Raw genomic sequence first — 19,940 nt, 5'->3', positions numbered from 1 at the left:
CTTATGGCTTTGGTGTAGAAGCTGTTTAGGAGCCTCTTGGACCTAGACTTGGCCCTCCGGTACCGCTTGCCGTGCGATAACAGAGAGAACAGTCTGACTAGGGTGGCTGGAGTCTTTGACAATTGTTAGGACCTTCCTTTAACACCGCTTGGCATAGAGGTCCTGGATGGCAGGGAGCTTGGCCCCAGTGATGTACTGGGCCATTCACACTACCCTCTGTAGTACCTTGCGGTCGGAGGCCGACCAGTTGCCATACCAGGCAGTGATGCAACCACACGGCCTGGCCTCTGACTTCCTCCCTATAGGCTGTCTAGTCGTTGTCGGTGATCAGGCCTACCACTGTTGTGTCATCAGCAAACTTAATGATGGTGTTGGAGTCGTGCCTGGTGAACAGGGAGTACAGGAGGGGACTGAGCAAGCACCCCTGAGGCGCCCTTGTGTTGAGGATCAACTTGGCGGATGTCTTGTTACCTACCCTTACCACCTGGGGGCGGCCCGTCAGGAAGTCCAGGATCCAGTTGCAGAGGGAGGTGTTCAGTTCCAGGATCCTTAACTTATTGATGAGCTTTGAGGGCACTATGGTGTTGAACACTGAGCTGTAGTCAATGAATAGCATTCTCACATAGGTGTTCCTTTTGTCCAGGTGGGAAAGGGCAGTGTGGAGTGCAATAGAGATTGCATCATCTGTGGATCTGTTGGGGTGGTATGCAAATTGGAGTGGGTCTAGGGTTTCTGGGATAATGATGTTGATGTGAGCCATGACCAGCCTTTCAAAGCACTTCATGGTTACAGACGTGAGTGCTACGGGTCGGTAGTCATTTAGGCAGGTTACCTTAGTATTCTTGGGCACAGGCACTATGGTGGTCTGCTTAAAACATGTTGGTATTACAGACTCGCACAGGGAGAGGTTGAAAATGTCAGTGAAAACACTTGCCAGTTGGTCAGCGCATGCTCGCAGTACACGTCCTGGTAATCTGTCTGGCCCTGCTGCCTTGTGAATGTTGACCTGTTTAAAGGTCTTACTCACATCGGCTGCGGAGAGCGTGATCACACAGTCTTCCGGTACAGCTGGTGCTCTCATGCATGTTTCAGTGCCATTTGCCTCGAAGCGAGCATAGAAGTAGTTTAGCTCGTCTGGTAGGCTCGTGTCACTGGGCAGTGCTCGGCTGTGCTTCCCTTTGTAGTCTGTAATGGGTTGCAAGCCCTGCCACATCCGTCGAGCGTCTGAGCCGGTGTAGTACGATTTGATCTAAGTCCTGTATTTACGCTTTGCCTGTTTGATGGATCATCGGATGGCATAGCAGGATTTCTTATAAGCTTCCCGGTTAGAGTCCCACTCCTTGAAAGTGGCAGCTCTAGCCTTTAGCTCAGTGCGAGTGTTGCCTGTAATCCATGGCTTCTGGTTGGGGTATTTACAAACGGTCACTATGGGGACGTCGTCATCGATGCACTTGTTGATAAAGCCAATGACTGATGTGGTGTACTCCTCAATGCCATCGGAGGAATCCTGGAACATATTCCAGTCTGTGCTAGCAAAACAGTCCTGTAGCTTAGCATCTGCTTCATCTGACCACTTTTTTATTGATCTAGTCACTGGTGCTTCCTGCTTTTCTCCACCTCCTCTTCATGCAAATCACGGGGATCTGGGCCTGTTCCCGAGGAAGCAGTATATCGTTCGCGTCGGGCTTGTCAAACTCATTAAAGGAAAAAAAGGATTCTGCCAGTCCGTGGTGAGTAGTTGCAGTCCTGATGTCCAGAAGTTATTTTCGGTGATAAGAGATGGTAGCGGCAACATTATGTACAAAATAAGTTGGTTAAAGCACACATAGTCTTATGCTGAGCCACACTGGTTGCTTTCACACAGGCAGCCCAATTAATATTTTTGATATCTATCTATTTTTGATAATTGATATCTGATATTTTTTTCCACTAATTGGTCTTAATCACATCAGATATTTTTCAGAACTGATCTGATTGGTCAAAATACCAATTACTGAAAAAAAATATCAGAATTGGGTTACCTGTGTAAACACAGCCATAGTCCTTTATCCAGCTTTGGTACACTGACAATGGTGGGCTGGGGAACCTGAGACTCTGTGCTTATTGCTTGTTCTGTCTGCGGTGAATGGTCAGCTAGTGTAGGTCTTCTTACCCACCAACGGTTTGGTCCTCTTGCAGAAGATTTGCCATTTTTATGGAAGAGATGTAGGGCAACACGCCTTTGTTGGTAAAGGTATCAACCGAATGGGACTGGCTAGCATATTGTTTCGGGACAATAAGGGGAGCTGCTTTTGGGGAGCTGCTTTTGAGAGTAAAGATCAGTCAACAAAGTGAATGGGCTGGGGGGCTATGGGCTGGGGGGCTGAAGAAGGCAGTTCTTACACAGTATGAATTGTTGTGTATGGGAGATTGAGGAAAATGGCACCTCAATCTCTCTCATACACAATACATTTACAGTCTAAGCACAACCCTTCACAACCAAAACCCCCTTCTTCATCTCAAAGTACTGTCTGTAATCCTCCTGCAGCCCATTGACTGACAGATAATTATTTTCGATAGTAGCCCTTTGCAGGGGAATTTTGTAGACATGTCTTTGTACTGTGTTTTGAAAATCTGCAGAGAAGAATGAGGTGGTTGTGTTAGCTAGCTAGCTGGCTAAATTACTCAGCTAGGCTAGCAAGCTAGCTAATGTTAGGTTACCTCTATTTGAGAATCTTCCGTTTTGTTGTGAAGGCAAATAAATTGATGATATTGCATCACTTCTCAGCTGTCATCGAAATCAGTTCAGCCTGAAATTCCCTATGATAATCTTTGGTCATCGCACAGTGGCGGTTTTAGCATGTAAATCTTGGTGGGGCAAACTCAACCAATTTTTTTAGATGCATGCCAGCAAAGCACTACACAAGATTGTATTATTTTAATAGGCATATGTGGTCTAAAAAGGAAGGAAAATACAATCACGAGGATCCACTTTTATAGACAATATACTGACGCACAGACAGCTCATCGCGCAAACAAAACAACCCTTGCAATATCAACTGGAATTACATGGGTCTATTACTGAAATTTCTTGTTGATTTTTAATTTTTATTTGAATGGGAAGAGACTGTCACTGGCAAACATGGTTACAGACCCAACAACCTTATATAGTATCCCCTTCTCGTGAAGAAAAGCACATTAACTAATTTTAATACACAAAGTAAGCAAAATAATGAAATCATTCCAACATTGCCTAAAATGATGAATAAGATACTAATGAGATAGACATATATAAGCAATATAACAATTGAGATGTACAAACTATGGCATAAGGGAACGATGAGCATATAAGAGGCAAGCCGTAATTTCGATTAAGACATTAATTAGAAAGTAGTCGATATAAGTATTTGTTCAGCACTTTTGAACAGCGTCAGAACAGCGCCAGAATGTACAGCGCCAGAATTCAGAACATGGGCCGTTCTTACAGTATTCTTCCTGTACACCAGGTCAGAACCATAGGATAAATAACAGGGGCATATAAGCCGACAATGAATACAATATTTGATGATGACATTTCACTAAAACAGGCTATATGCTACATCTGCACCACCATGTCAGAACAGTAGGTTAAGTTCTGAGGGGGAGAGGGACCAAATTCTTAGGGTGAGTGAGACACATGGGCTACTAACAGCTTACTACACAACATACACTTAGCTACTGTATACATATCTCCCTGGCATATTATATCATTTATGCAGCAGTATACAAGACATATGTTTGGACTCACCGTTGTTGTGCTTTGCTCATTTGAACGTGGCACGGTGGTCCTTCTTGTGGACAAACTTTGTCATCAAACTTTGTCATCAAAGTCTGGCATTCTCTGGATTTATGGTCCTTTCAAAACAGCTGGAAACTCGGAAAAAACAAGGTTTTATCATGACGTCAGTGATCTTCAGGACCGACCTCTAGATAGAGGTCAGAATTCCTGTCTTGGAATTCTGAGTTGGATGATCATTCAAAAAGTATTTTCCCAGTCCGTGCTCGTTGTTTTGAATGCGACAGAAGTAATGCTGGATTGACAGCATGGCCAATGTATTCAACCTTTTCTGGCCCATGGTGTTGCTTGTGAATGTTTATCCTTTTAAGCTTGGAAAAGAGACCCTTTCAGACAGATGTTTTAAATCCTTAAAACCAGATTTGGACCGCACACCCTCTCCACCGAATAGCAGGCAGGGGAAGCAAAATAGTGCTCCACCTGCCCTGAATGACAGGTCACCACTGTCACTGCATCATTCTTGATAGCCAAAGTCACTGGCAGAATCGGGGTGAATCTCTGGTAGGTAGAATGCTGAAAGATAACTCATTTTCATACTTGTTTGTAATTAGCACAGCCAGGCACAGGACATCACACAGGCATAATGACAAAAATGGAAAAACAAACGTTTTCAAAAAATCTTGCCTAGATAAATTCTGAGATTACTGTGTGTTGGTCGTTCAAAGTAAACAATGCCATAATTCAAGTTTGCTGGCACGCCCCCTCTACCTAGCGGGTGGCATCAGCATTCGCTATGAATGCCGGACTTTATGGTTCACTATGAGCAGACGAATACACAGGGAGTCAAAACTTCCCGATTGTAACAGTGAAATGAAAATGTGCTAGTTGTAGCTTGTGGTTTGGATTATTGGGATGTTTATGATAAAAACGTAATGTTGTTAATATAGTAATTACTATATGCCTCGGCAGAGCCAGGGTGAAATTCCCCTTTAACACACAACTTACTTATTAACAATGTAAAAATAGAGGAAGGGATATTGTTCCAGACTATTGGATTTAAGAGTTAGACACAAGTAAACGGACATGAGTCCAGTAAACAGTATAACAATATTAAATAGTGATGTAGTATGGCCAAAATCATATTGGTCTTTCCAGAAGACCTTATAAAATCCCTGTCAGTGATAATCTCTGTATCTCAAAGTGTAACACTAGAGCTCTTTTATTCCTATCCATATCCAATATTGTAAATATAATTCTTAAATCCTCACAGATTCACAAACTAGAACTCTTTTCCTGTCATTGTAACCATTTACGGTATCTAGTGTTGACTGTAAGGAGCAGAAAGAGCAGGTCTTACTATTCACCAGATCCTCTGATTTTATCACACAAGAATTTTGATTCACTAATCAATGAAGCCACTTTAGGCATGGCCACATTTTCTGAATGGTTCCAGATAAACAAATTATCTTTACATGTATCAAATTGATCAGAAATACAGTGTAGACATTGTTAATGTGGTAAATGACTATTGTAGCTGGAAACGGCTGATGTTTAATGGAATATCTACATAGGCATATAGAGGCCCATTATCAGCAGCAGTCACTCCTGTGTTCCAATGGCACGTTGTGTTAGCTAATCCAAGTTGATCATTTTAAAAGGCTAATTGATCATTAGAAAACCCTTTTGCAATTATGTTAGCACAGCTGAAAACGGTTGTTCTGATTAAAGAAGCAATAAACTGGCCTTCTTTAGACTAATTGAGTATCTGGAGCATCAGCATTTGTGGGTTCGATAACAGGCTTAAAATGTCCAGAAACAATTAACTTTCTTCTGAAACTCGTCAGACCAGCAGGCTGGCGTGTTTACAGACATATTCAATCAATCCTTATCCCAGTCTGCTGTTCCCCCATGCTTCAAGAGGGCCACCATTGTTCCTGTTCCCAAGAAAGCTAAGGCAACTGAGCTAAATGACTATCGCCCCGTAGCACTCACTTCCGTCATCATGAAGTGCTTTGAGAGACTAGTCAAGGACCATATCACCTACTTGACACCCTAGACCCACTCCAATTTGCTTACCGCCCCAATAGGTCCACAGACGAAGCAATCGCAATCACACTGCACACTGCCCTAACCCATCTGGACAAGAGGAATACCTATGTAAGAATGCTGTTCATCGACTACAGCTCAGCATAACACCATAGTACCCCCCAAACTCGTCATTAAACTGGGTCTCGACCCCGCCCTGTGCAACTGGGTCCTGGACTTCCTGACGGGCCGCCCCCAGGTGGTGAGGGTAGGAAACAACATCTCCACCCCGCTGATCCTCAACACTGGGGCCCCACAAGGGTGCGTTCTGAGCCCTCTCCTGTACTCCCTGTTCACCCATGACTGCGTGGCCATGCACGCCTCCAACTCAATCATCAAGTTTGCAGACGACTTTCACTGTACTTCTGATCAATTTTAGGTTATTTTAATGGACAAAAAATTGGCTTTTCTTTCAAAAACAAGGACATTTCTAAGTGACCCCAAACTTTTGAATGGTAGCGTATATATATATATAAAATAAACATTTAAATAAAAAAAAGAGCCAGAATCTCAATTGGTGGGAATGAAATGGACCAGGTTTCATCTACTAGATTTCTCTGTGTTCTAGTTGATGAAAAGTTGTCCTGGAAAGATCGTATTCACTTTGTCTGCAGCAAGGTAGTGAAGTCCGTTGGTATTATTAGAAAGATTAGTAGTTTCAGCCTTGCTTCCTAACACAATACTACAGCTTAAATGTACCCATATGTAATTTACTGCAATATTGTCTGGGGCAGTATATATGCCTCCTACATACACAAATTACTAATCACACAGAAGAAATTTGCAGGACTAGCCACCTCCTCTAACTACTTGGCTCCATCTGCCCCTCTGTTTAAGAAACTCAATATATTGTCTATCTACAACATTAATATACTCCATGAACCTTCATCTACAAATACGAATACCTCCCAGACAGCCTACCTAAACCTTCAATGGATTCTTCCACGTTAATTCCCAAATCCATGCATTCAACACATGACACTGCAATAACCTTCACCCTTCCCTCTGTCACACCTCACATAGTCAATTCTCTAGCTAGCACATACAGTGGTTCCATACTCTGGAATTCCTGTTTTCACATTGACAAAACGTCATCATCACTCAATAACTTCAAGTGAAGACTAGGGGTCAGCCTGATGAACCAAACTACCTAGTAATCTCTTCCATGTAGCCTAGCTCTCACACACATGCACACACACATACATAATAAACCATGTTTTTTTTTATTGTTTAATGTGTACATCATGTACAATGTTTAATTAGTGTGCTTGTTTAACAAATTTAATACACTTTTTTTCGGTGCTTATATTTTAATATAGTTATGTGGTTTGGTTTCTATATAATTTTTGTGCTTCCAACCTCACCCGCACACCGTCTGTATGTTTTTTTATTTATCTGTAGTGTTTTATCTTTCACTTGTTTTCTTTGGTGCAAATAAATAAAACCTAAAACATCTGTACAGATGTAAGATCTTAATCAAATCAAATCAAATTTTATTTGTCACATACACATTGATAGCAGATGTTAATGCGAGTGTAGCGAAATGCTTGTGCTTCTAGTTCCGACCATGCAGTAATATCTAACAAGTAATTTGAGCCAGTCTCCTACAGAAGGAAAATAATCCTGCAGCAACAGGAAATATTAATTATTATGCGGATTACAATGAATGTACATTTTTGTAGCGGTTGATACATTTTTCACAAGGTAAAATCAAGTCTGAAAATTCAAAGTGGAAATTACAAACTTTAGAAGCATTTTTTAAACCTCACATACAGTACATGTAAAAAATATCCTGCGCTGCAGGTAAATTATCCCCAACAGGGTGATCAACTTAAGATCCTACATCTGTAAATCCATATGTAAATAACAGATCAGTAAATCCATCTATTCATTTATTTATCCTACATAAAATAGCATGATTTGGTCTATAGAACGTTATACGAATTTCATTAGAAATAGAAGACAGCCTTTATCAGAATAGTTCATCTTCACTATCTAGCCTCCACTTGACTCAACAGGTTATCTGACCGTGACAGTGGAACACTCAGAGGAATATAAGACTGGCCATTCATCCAAGACAGGATCAGAAAGTGGGTCCTTGCACACTGAGGACCCAGTCACAGTCGACATTTATCTGATAACATTCTCTGTTTATATCAGTGAGTATCAGAGACAAGGTGAGCTGTTCACTCTGACCATCACATCATTGAGAGTCCACTGTCTCCCCTGCTATGAAGGAAACAGGCCAGATAATGGAAGGCATATCTCAAACTGATTGATTCTGGGTCTTCCACAGCGTGTGTGTCTTTAAAGACCTTCCTTTCCCAGTCCTTTGCCACAAGCCGAGCCCCGAAATTGTAATAAAAGAGGGCATGTTTCAAAGCCACCCTGCTTCCACTTTGCCTGATGGTGAAATAGTTTTCTGTGGTCTTAGAAATCTGCTTACACACACAGTGTCTGTTCCCCTCCATTGAAATGCAATGTGACTCTGAAGAAAGCAGCTGGCTGGCTGTCGGCTCCTCCTCTCCCGGGATAAAACTTTCCAATACTGAAATCATGCCTCTGCTTTCAAAGCCCTGGCCATATGCACATTTCTCCTGTGTGAGGATGGAGTGGACCAAAAAAGCCTTCAAAACCCATCTGGACTTTGAGAGTGCCCCTGAGTTTAGACTGCGGGTCACAACATGCACTCTCCAGCAGCAGTAAACTGTAGAGTATAAAAGCAAAGTGTATTCAGTATTCACTCCCTTCATACACAGAGGAAGCACAGTTAAAAATGTAGTCCAGGATCTTAAGCACAACAAATTTGTAACATATTGTACAAAATGAATTTGTAACATATCATAACAATTGCACAAAATAAATCATAATAATTATTTGCAGGATGTAACATATTATACGAACTGGATGAAGTAGTACACAATTGGATGACTTAGTACACAAAAAAAGGGACCCGTTTTGGCTCGTGAGCACCAATTTCAAAACGACTGGCTGAAAAGTTCCAGAGCATCACTTTAAGGGATCTGACCCCAGCAATAGATTGTAAAGTATTTTTCCTGACCACATCCCCTGACCAGGAAAATCTCTTGGTTCTAAATGAGTTCTGGAGAACATGAGTCAACTAACAACATGTTTGCTAACCCTCCCTTTTTACCCTGGTGTTGATCGCTCCTGCTTTGTGTCTTTCACAGCTAAGTAAGAGTGTAGCTAAGCACAGCTAGGGGTTGCACAATTAGATAACAAATTCTTACACAACAAGGTCACGTTTCTATGTATTTTGAGTTTCACATGCAGGAAGTCCTGGGTAAATGAATGAAAAGTAGCAGAAAAGCCTCCTGAAACATTTCACATTTGGCAAGGATTGTGTAACATGGTGTGAACATCACAATGTTCTTGCAGAGTTCTGTGTAAACACACACCCACACTGACGGATCAGAGCTCTCTCACCTCACATGCCTCAGAACAGCAGTGGTTTTCCTTGAGGAGTTAATCAACACCTCATCAAGATGGCTGACATACCAAGCTATTGTCCACATCGTCTGTTCTCGTCTGACTCACTGTGTGTTCCATAGAGTGGCAAGAACGCATGGATGGTAAGGTAAGTAGAGGCCAGGTCGAGTACAGGTGGATAGATTACTTTCTGTAGCTAGTCCAACACAATTTAAGCATTGGCCAATAAGAAAACATATATTAAGTTACCAGGTAAAGAATAAGTTAAACACAATTATTCCTTTAAACACAGATTCACCACATATAAATGCAATGTGTAAATGCCATAGGAAACAGGTTATTTCAGTTTAACAAAAATATAAATGCTCAGAAAATAATCTTATAGTAACGATACATCTGAACTGACAACAAAGTCAAACACACTACAATATTTTTTTTATTTCACTAGGTAAGTCTGTTAAGAACAATATATTAAACATCTCCAATCCAAAATCAAATCTAGAATCAGCTTTCTATTTCGCAACAAAGCCTCCTTCACTCACGCCAACAAACTTACCCTAGTAAAACTGACTATCCTACCGATCCTCGACTTTGGCGATGTCATCTACAAAATAGCTTCCGATACTCTACTCAGCAAACTGGATGCAGTCTATCACAATGCCATCCATTTTGTTACCAAAGCCCTTTATACCACCCACCACTGCGACCTGTATGCTCTAGTCGGCTGGCCCTCGCTACATATTCATCGCCAGACCCACTGGCTCCAGGTCATCTATTAGTCTATGCCCAGGTAACGCTCCGCCTTATCTCAGCTCACTGGTCACGATAACAACACCCACCCGTAGCACTCGCTCCAGCAGGTATATCTCACTGGTCATCCCCAAAGCCAACACCTATTTTGGCCGCCTTTCCTTCCAGTTCTCTGCTGCCAGTGACTGGAACGAATTGCAAAAATCGCTGAAGCTGGAGACTTATATTTCCCTCACTAACTTTAAACATCAGCTATCTGAGCAGCTAACCGATCACTGCAGCTGTACATAGTCCATATGTAAATAACCCACCCAATCTATCTACCTCATCCCAATATTATTTTCATTTTCTTTTCTGCTCTTTTGCACATCAGTATTTCTACTTACACATCATCATCTGCTCATCTATCACTCCAGTGTTAATTTTCTAAATTGTAATTACTTCGCTACTATGGCTTATTTATTGCCTTACCTCCTCACGCCATTTGCACACACTGTATATAGACTTTCTTTATTTTTCTATTGTGTTATTGACTGTACACTTGTTTATTCCATGTGTAACTCTGTGTTGTTGTTTGTGTTGCACTGCTTTGCTTTATCTTGGCCAGGTCGCAGTTGTAAATGAGAACTTGTTCTCAACTAGCTTACCTTGTTAAATAAAGGTATAAAAATATCCAGGTTTAATTTTGGTCCAATATTTATCTCTTAGATTCAAATTCTTTATAATTCACCAATGGCAGTAGTTAAAACCAACACCCAATACTGAGCCCACTTCCTATTGTCTCGAGGGACAAGACAAGGCTGTCCGGACAGTACAGGACATTTTGCTTTGGTCATAGAACACCTTGCTACCATGATTAGATCACATGACCAAATTAAAGGAATTACAATTGGAAAATAATTCCATATTATATCATTGTATGCGGATGATGTCTTGGTTTATTTCCTAGACCCCTCATACTAAATTCCAGTCCTCCTGTCATTGCTTGAAGAGTTTGGTAAACTATCTGGTTACAAAGTCAATTGGTCCAAGACCGAGATTATGCACATATCTACCTTCAACCCCAAACCGTTTCAAATTGAAATGGTCCTTGACGAATATTAAGTACTAATCAATTTTCATACCCAGTAATGTACATGATTTGTATAAGTTAAACTACATTCCAGTTATGGAAAAGGTTATCAATGACTAATGGACTTCCTTCTGTTTCTCTTCTGGTCGAAATGACAGTGTTACCAACATTTATTTATTTATTTCAAAATCTTCCAATTTCACCCCCTCTACATTTTTTCTAAAACATTCAGAGCCTCTTCTAATTTATTTGGACTAATGAATTACCCAGAATTAGTCTGCAGGTCCTGTATCTTCAATATAAGGCGGGTGGTCTGAATTCACCTAACTTAAAACTTTACTATTGGGCAGCCCAGGTTGCCCAAGTTAAGGAATGGTTTTCTCCCTCATTAAATTCTTGGGCAAGGCTAGAATCCTTTGACATTTTACCATAAGAGTGGAAATACCTGCCATATTTTGGCCTGCAAGAGATAAAGAAGATTACGAATAACCCAGTCATTTTGAATAATATGCAAGTATGGAAAGCAACTCATAAATTACTGGGTTACAATACATCTCTCTCTCCTTTTGCTCCAATATGGAGAAATCCCTGCTTTTCCTCCTGTTTTAATGATACATTTAAATCCTGGCACAACAATGGTATAAGGGAAATGTACCACCTCTTCCAGGATGGCACATTTTGTTATTTTCAACAAGTACGAGAGAAATTCTGTATTCCATCTACCCATTGATTTTCTCAAGACATATGGTTGAACTGAAACAGGAACATGCAATTTTATTTCAATGTTTTGGGAATCAGTAATCAACCCAATTTCAGAATGTTTACAGATTTCTATCCCTCTCACACCTAGCTTGTGTCTGTTTGGGACTAGTGAACTAGATCCATGGAACAAGAATCTGAAAAAATATGTTGATCTATCTGTGCTCAGGGCAAAGAAATGCATGACATTATTCTGGAAATCAAATAGTCCCCCTACTTTAATACACTGGCTCAATTAAATATTTGCTACATCCCGTTGGACAAGATTTTCAATAACATCAAAGGCAGACCACATTATTTCCAAAATATCTACATTCCCACATCCAATTCATGGCAATAACAGCGATAAAATAATGAGTGACATGTTTATTAATTTGTATTTTAATTGTAATTGTTATTATATTTTGGATGCTTTTGTTTTGTTTGTCTGATTTACATTTACATTTAAGTCATTTAGCAGACGCTCTTATCCAGAGTGACTTACAAATTGGTGGATTCACCTTATGATATCCAGTGGAACAACCACTTTACAATAGTGCATCTAAATCTTTTAAGGGGGGGGGGGGGTTAGAAGGATTACTTTATCCTATCCTAGGTATTCCTTAAAGAGGTGGGGTTTCAGGTGTCTCCGGAAGGTGGTGATTGACTCCGCTGTCCTGGCGTCGTGAGGGAGCTTGTTCCACCATTGGGGTGCCAGAGCAGCGAACAGTTTTGACTGGGCTGAGCGGGAACTGTGCTTCCTCAGAGGTAGGGAGGCGAGCAGGCCAGAGGTGGATGAACGCAGTGCCCTTGTTTGGGTGTCGGGCCTGATCAGAGCCTGAAGGTACGGAGGTGCCGTTCCCCTCACAGCTCCGTAGGCAAGCACCATGGTCTTGTAGCGGATGCGAGCTTCAACAGGAAGCCAGTGGAGAGAGCGGAGGAGCGGGGTGACGTGAGAGAACTTGGGAAGGTTGAACACCAGACGGGCTGCGGCGTTCTGGATGAGTTGTAGGGGTTTAATGGCACAGGCAGGGAGCCCAGCCAACAGCGAGTTGCAGTAATCCAGACGGGAGATGACAAGTGCCTGGATTAGGACCTGCGCCGCTTCCTGTGTGAGGCAGGGTCGTACTCTGCGACTGTTGTAGAGCATGAACCTACAGGATCGGGTCACCACCTTGATGTTAGTAGAGAACGACAGGGTGTTGTCCAGGGTCACGCCAAGGTTCTTAGCACTCTGGGAGGAGGACACAATGGAGTTGTCAACCGTGATGGCGAGATCATGGAACGGGCAGTCCTTCCCCGGGAGGAAGAGCAGCTCCGTCTTGCCGAGGTTCAGCTTGAGGTGGTGATCCGTCATCCACACTGATATGTCTGCCAGACATGCAGAGATGCGATTCGCCACCTGATTGTATGCATTGCTGTTCCTTTTTTGGTAGAGTACATGTGTGTATGCAACACATAGGAAAGGGGAATATTGTACTTATTCATGATAATAAATCCATATATAAACAAACAAACAAAAAAACATGCAGTCTCACGTCTATGCAGCCGGGTATACAAACAAGGGATCCATATTCACATCCACAGCACCATGCTGCATTGAGCCTCATTTATACCTGGTACTAACATGTGTACTCTGTCCTGATCTTATCCACATTCTAATTGTGCCCACATTGTATCCGTTGCATCTAAACACGGTAGTAAAATGTGTCTCTTTTTCATCCACTGTGTCCATTGTGACCAGATATTCTGGTCCCTATCTGTATCCAAATTATTTGACAGATAATCTTTAAAAATAATATTTATTTACACTACCGTTCAAAAGTTTGGGGGTCACTTAAAATGTTCTTGTTTTGAAAAGAAAAGCAAATTTTTTGTCCATTAAAATAACATAAAATTGATCAGAAATACAGTGTAGACATTGTTAATGTTGTAAATGCCTATTGTAGCTAGAAATGGCAGATTTGTTATGGAATATCTACATAGGCGTGCAGAGGCCCATTATCAGCAACCATCACTCCTGTGTTCCAATGGCACGTTGTGTTAGATAACCCAAGTTTATCATTTTAAAAGGCTAATTGATCATTAGAAAACTTTTGATAGCACAGCTGAAAACTGTTGTGCTGATTTAAAGAAGCAATAAAACCAGTCTCATCGTCAACAGTGAAGAGGCGACTCCGGGATGCTGGCCTTCTAGGCAGAGTTGCAAAGAAAACGCCATATCTCAGACTGGCCAATAAAAATAAAAGATTAAGATAGGCAAAATAACACAGACACGGAACAGAGGAAGTCTGCCTAGAAGGTGATCAACCCGGAGTCGCCTCTTCACTGTTGATGTTGAGACTGTGTTTTGTGGGTACTATTTAATGAAGCTGCCAGTTGAGGACTTGTGAGGCATCTGTTTCTCAAACTAGACACTCTAATGTACTTGTCCTCTTGCTCAGTTGTGCACCGGGGCCTCCCACTCCTCTTTCTATTCTGGTTAGCGTCAGTTTCCGCTGTTCTGTGAGGGAGTAGTACACAGTATTGTACGAGACCTTCAGTTTCTTGGCAATTTCTCACATGGAATAGCCTTCATTTCTTAGAACAAGAATAGACTGACGAGTTTCAGAAGAAAGTTATTTGTTTCTGGCCATTTTGAGCCTGTAATCGAACCCACAAATGCAGATGCTCCAGATACTCAACTAGTCTAAAGAAGGCCAATTTTGTTGCTTCTTTAATCGGCACAACAGTATTCAGCTGTGCTAACATAATTGCAAAAGTTTTTTTTATGATAAATTAGCCTTTTAAAATGATAAACTTGGATTAGCTAACACAATGTGCCATTGGAACACAGAAGCGATGGTTGCTGATAATGGATCATGTATGGATAATGTAGATATTCCATTAAAAATCAGCCGTCTCCAGCTACAATAGTCATTTACAACATTAACAATGTCTACACTGTATTTCTGATCAATTTTATGTTATTTTAATGGACAAAAAATGTGTTTTTCTTTCAAAAACAAGGACATTTCTAAGTGACCCCAAACATTTGAACGGTAGTGTATTTATTTATTTTAAGACGTAAATTGGTGCCATAAGTCACCTGTCAAAATCACCTGTCAATGATTTTAGTGGTCAGGATAATGATGATTAAATGGTTTCACTGTCCAGATCTGTCTACACTTGTAAGATATCCAGACACAATGCGTGTCTGACTACCTCCGGAGGTGGGCAGGAATATCTGATCACAATCAAATCACAATGATCTTTTAATCGCCTGCACCTGTCTAAAGATTTGGGCACAATTACAATGTGGACAAGATCAGGACAAAGGACGCATGTTAACCAGCTATAAACAGGGCTAGGGTCAACAGTGAGACAGTGAAGGATCAAGGGACACCAGGGCTGAGGATGAGACTGCACTTCTAAGGAAGTTTGTGCAGAAATATCCCCTTCCTTGAACTGTCCCTGATTGCACTCATTCTGACCCTAAAAATGGATGGACGGATATACTATCAATACCTATGGGGCTACTGTTGCATAGTGCACCATAGGAGAAGGTCTGGTGAGCACAACATAGTTAGTCTACCAAATAGAAGACCAGCTGACTGAGAGATGTTGAAAGGGAAATGGAAGATCAAAACAGGTCCTGGGAGGTGTGAAAACAAGCTGTTGTTCATCCTTATTCACCCTGAGGGTGAAAACATGATAAGAGGATGTGGTCTTTCTCTGACAGCCACATGATCCATCACAAACATGATTTGTTGTTATGGACCCTAGCCAGCCTGAGGATGATCAAGCCATAAAATGACATAGAACAATAATGTAATAATGACAATAATAATTGATTTAATGATTTAATAATGCAATGTATCTCTGTGAGTCAAACTAAAGGTAGACTCTCTAATAGTGTCAGTAGTTGCTAGGAGTGGTGGTAGGAGTCAGGCGCAGAGAGCAGAGGTAAGGAACTGTGTGTTTATTCAATAAAACACAACACGATCGACGCCAACACAACCGGCGTAAAGAATGCAAAGTGCCCAGACAACAGGTGCACAGCATGCATAAAAATAGAACAAATAGTAGATCGCCAGCACATCCAAATACAAAACACAACCTGACGCTAAATAATCCCGCACAAACCTGGGCGGGCTAACCAGGCTTAAATAACCAAAAATCAAAAGAACCAAATGAGGAACAGGTACAAACAATAAGACATACCAAACGAAAAGGAAAAAGGGATCAGCGGCGGCTAGTAGGCCGGTGACGACGACCGCCGAGCGCCGCCCGAGCAGGCAGGGGAGCCACCTTCGGTGGGATTCGTGACAAATAGACTCCCGAGAGCAAATGGAAAAGAGTCAGTTTAGATAGTTCAGTTCAGAATTGACATAGCTATAGAACTCTGAGCATTTGGCTTTCTGACACATCCATGACCCATAGCAAACATATTTGATATATCTCCTCTCTGAGGGGAGTCTGATTTGTTTGCTACCTATAGTCAATCCCTGATATATCGACTGTTTTATCCCCATGGCGAATTAAGTGTATGTTAAGTCACCCAGCTTACATCTGACCTATCTGGTATGTGGTCGATGATGTCACGTTCTTTCCCTGATGGCAAACAGAGCAGTACTGTAGAGCTTTCCCATAGCTCACTGTCTCTCTGACTAGAAACGTGGGTCTGCATCCCAAATGGCACCTTATTCCCTATATAGTGCACTACTTTTAATCAGGGCCCATAGGGATCTAGTCAAAAGTAATGCACTATTTAGGATTAGGGTGCCATTTGGGAAGCACATTGTCTCTCCGACTAGAAATACTGGAACTTGATTTATGGCTAACTGCAATCAGCAAATCTGGCTTAATGAACATCTCTGACTGTGTTGTAATTTACTTCTCTGAAAGCACTGGGAATGCCAAGCAGCCTTACTTGATGTCTTCACAGGTGCCAAACCAAATGCTGGGGGAGTTAAACACAAATGCCTTTCGACCAGTTAAAAGTTTTCCATAGCAAGCATGTTGGGCGGATTCTAATAAACCACACATACGGTTATTCAGCTTTTTTTTCAGGAAAAGTGAAATGTCAAAAAAGTTTATGTCTCAGAGTAACCCAAAGTTATTTTTTCGACTTCTATTAGCATCGACTTTATATATTCCTCTGAGATTAATGTTCTAAATGGTTTTCATGTTTAATGGTTTATTAGAGAAGACTTGTAAGGACTATGTTAAAGCTTTTTAACGAAATAATGCTTTGAGTCAATGGAACTTTCTCAACGCTCTCCCCCACATGTCTGAACTGAAGTGCCAGAGGACGTGACAGAGGAGGCATAAGTTCAACACAGTGCAATGGATTTTCTCTCAGCTCTTAAATCCAAACTCGATCCAACTGGGGTTTTAGGATGAATCCCTGGCGAGGAAAGCAGTTACTTCCAAAATTGGTAGCAGCTTAGTCGCAGGTATATCATGAAATAGTGTACTTTTTAATTTATTAGATTTTTTAAATATATTTTTTATTAACAACAATTTTACAATACAACAATAACAATCAGCGATTTTACGGGCTCCTGACTAATTCTTCTCTTTTGTGTGTTTTTTGCACCGATCGTAACTTTTTTTGTATATAATGTTTCCACCATCGTTTCCTATGATTGGAAAGAGCTTCTGAAACATCAGAACAGTGATCACTAACATCGATTTGGATGAATATTTCTACTTCAATGAGTAGAAGGCGCAGGACAAGCCCTCACCCCGGACCAAGTCCTAATCGCGAGACACGAAAAACAAAAAGGCAGCATAATAGAGGCAGACGTGTGGGCATCCTGCCGAAACTATGTCGGCAAGTATATAAACGGGCTCTACCCTCTGTTCTATTGGCAAAAGTACAATCACCGGAGAAAAAACAAGATTTTTTAAATTTCATTTAATAATTTTTTATTTTATTTCATTTAATTAAAAAAATTAACCTTCATTTAACTAGGCAAGTCAGTTAAGAGCAAATTCTTATTTACAATGACAGCCTACCCCAGCCAATTGTGCACCACTCTATTGGACTCCCAATCATGGCCAGATGTAATACAGCCTGGATTTGAACCAGGGACTATAGTGATGCCTCTTGCACAGAGATGTAGGGCCTTAGACTGCTAAGCCACTCAGGAGCCCGAAATTGATGAGCTCCGTTCGAGACTATCCCATCAACGGGACCTGTTTTTTCTATACATAGACAGGACAGAACGGGTAAGCTCAAGGGAGGAGGTGTGTGTCTCTTTGTTAACAACAGCCGGTGCTCGATCTCTAATATTAAAGAAGTCTCAAAGTTCTGCTCACAAGAGTTAGAATACTTCATGATAAGCTGTAGACCAGGGGTACACAAGTACTATTTGAGAAGGTCCGGTCACACAAATTTCCTAGGCAGCAAAGGTCCGGATGGATAGTGTAATTTATCGGCGTAGTAACAAACCTCCACCTCGCAACCCATGCGACCCCAAACTGTTCACACCCCTCTTCTTGTTGGTGGGGAGATTTTTGTTGCTGTTTTAAAGCTAATTTCCTGCAATTCTATACATTCTTCCATGTCTTATGTGCTTTATACGATACCAGGGGCCGAAGCCTGACCGAGTGAAAAAAAAATGTAGCAAACCAAAAAAAGTGTTATTTATTATTTGTAATTCATTTGGGGGGGGGGGGCTGCAGTACATATTGACCCCGTTCTGGGTCTGGATCCGTCTGTGGTCCGCAAGTTGAGTATGGAGGCTGTAGACTATACTATTTATCAAGAGAGTGTTCATCTATATTTTTCGTAGCTGTCTATTTACCACCACAAACCAATGGTGGCACTAAGAACGCACTCAACGAGCTGTATAAGCAAACAAGAAAATGCTCAACCAGAGGCGGCACTCCTAGTGGCTGGTAATTTTAATGCAGGAAAACTGAAATCCGTTTTATCTCATTTCTACCTGTTCTCTTTGCTACCGCATGCAAGCGGTACCGATGCAACAGGACCCTGAACAGCTTCTTACCTGAAGCCATAAGACTGTACTGCTGAGCGATTAACCAACATTTCTTTGGGGGGGGGGGGGGTACGCTCGGCTGAAAGGAGTTCTAGTTTCAATTAAGCAAATATTTAACCTAGAAATGTGGTAATTAACGACAATGACCATAATTCATTGTGGCAGTTCTTTCCAGCTCAGAGACGGATCAGGAAGAGGCGAAGCGAGAGGTTTCACCTTGCCAAAATCTGTCCTAAATATGCCTAATGTGTTTCTATGGGTTTATTTTGGACCTAACGGTGTCCCTTGCCTTCCCGCCTTTGTGACAACGACTCCCATTGTTCGGGCATAGACATAAGCATCTCGTCATTGTATACTGATCTCTGGACAGATACACTTTTATGCCTTCATTAGTTTAGATACGCACAGACCGCATAGACTGCATGAGAGAGGAATGTTGCTTACACAACACAGTGAGGAGAGGGACAGAGACAGTTTCTGAAACAACCTGGTCTCAGAGCATTTCATATTATTCTGTACGTAAAATCACTCATATCCTTACAGAGATCTGTTATATTTTCTATGGTATATTTTAATTTGTGGATGTCCATCACCATTTCGAATGATAAGTTACAACTTGCAATTTGTATTATATGGTACGAATTTGCATAACGTAAAATATGTTCTGAACTTGCAAAACATATGATATGTTATGAATTCTAGCTAGGTGGCTAGGTTGCTAACTTTAGCTAGGCCAGGGGTTAGGGTTAAGGTTAGGGCTAAGTTTAGGAGTTAGGTTAAAGGGTTAAGGTTAGTGTTAGGGTTAGGGGAAAGGTTAGCTAAAAAGGTTGTCTTATGTGACCATACCAAAAGTTACATATCATACAAATTTGAGTGTCCCGGATTTACGTTTATTATGTGATGTCTAGTCTATGAGCCCAGGCTGCGTGGAAGTATACCTTATCTTCTTTGAAGAACTAGTGAAATGATTTTGTCAGAAATCTCTGCAGAATACTTAGGCAGGATAGCTATTTAATAGGATAACTGAAGACAGTACAGTATGGGAAGCAGATAATGTTAGATGGTCTGGCTGGCTGACTGCTACTGCCTGAGCAGAAATTAG

This window comes from Salmo salar, chromosome 23 (assembly GCF_965601325.2).
Source record: "Salmo salar chromosome 23, fSalSal1, whole genome shotgun sequence".
Lineage (NCBI taxonomy): Eukaryota > Metazoa > Chordata > Actinopteri > Salmoniformes > Salmonidae > Salmo > Salmo salar.
Note: the sequence above shows the minus strand (reverse complement) of the source record.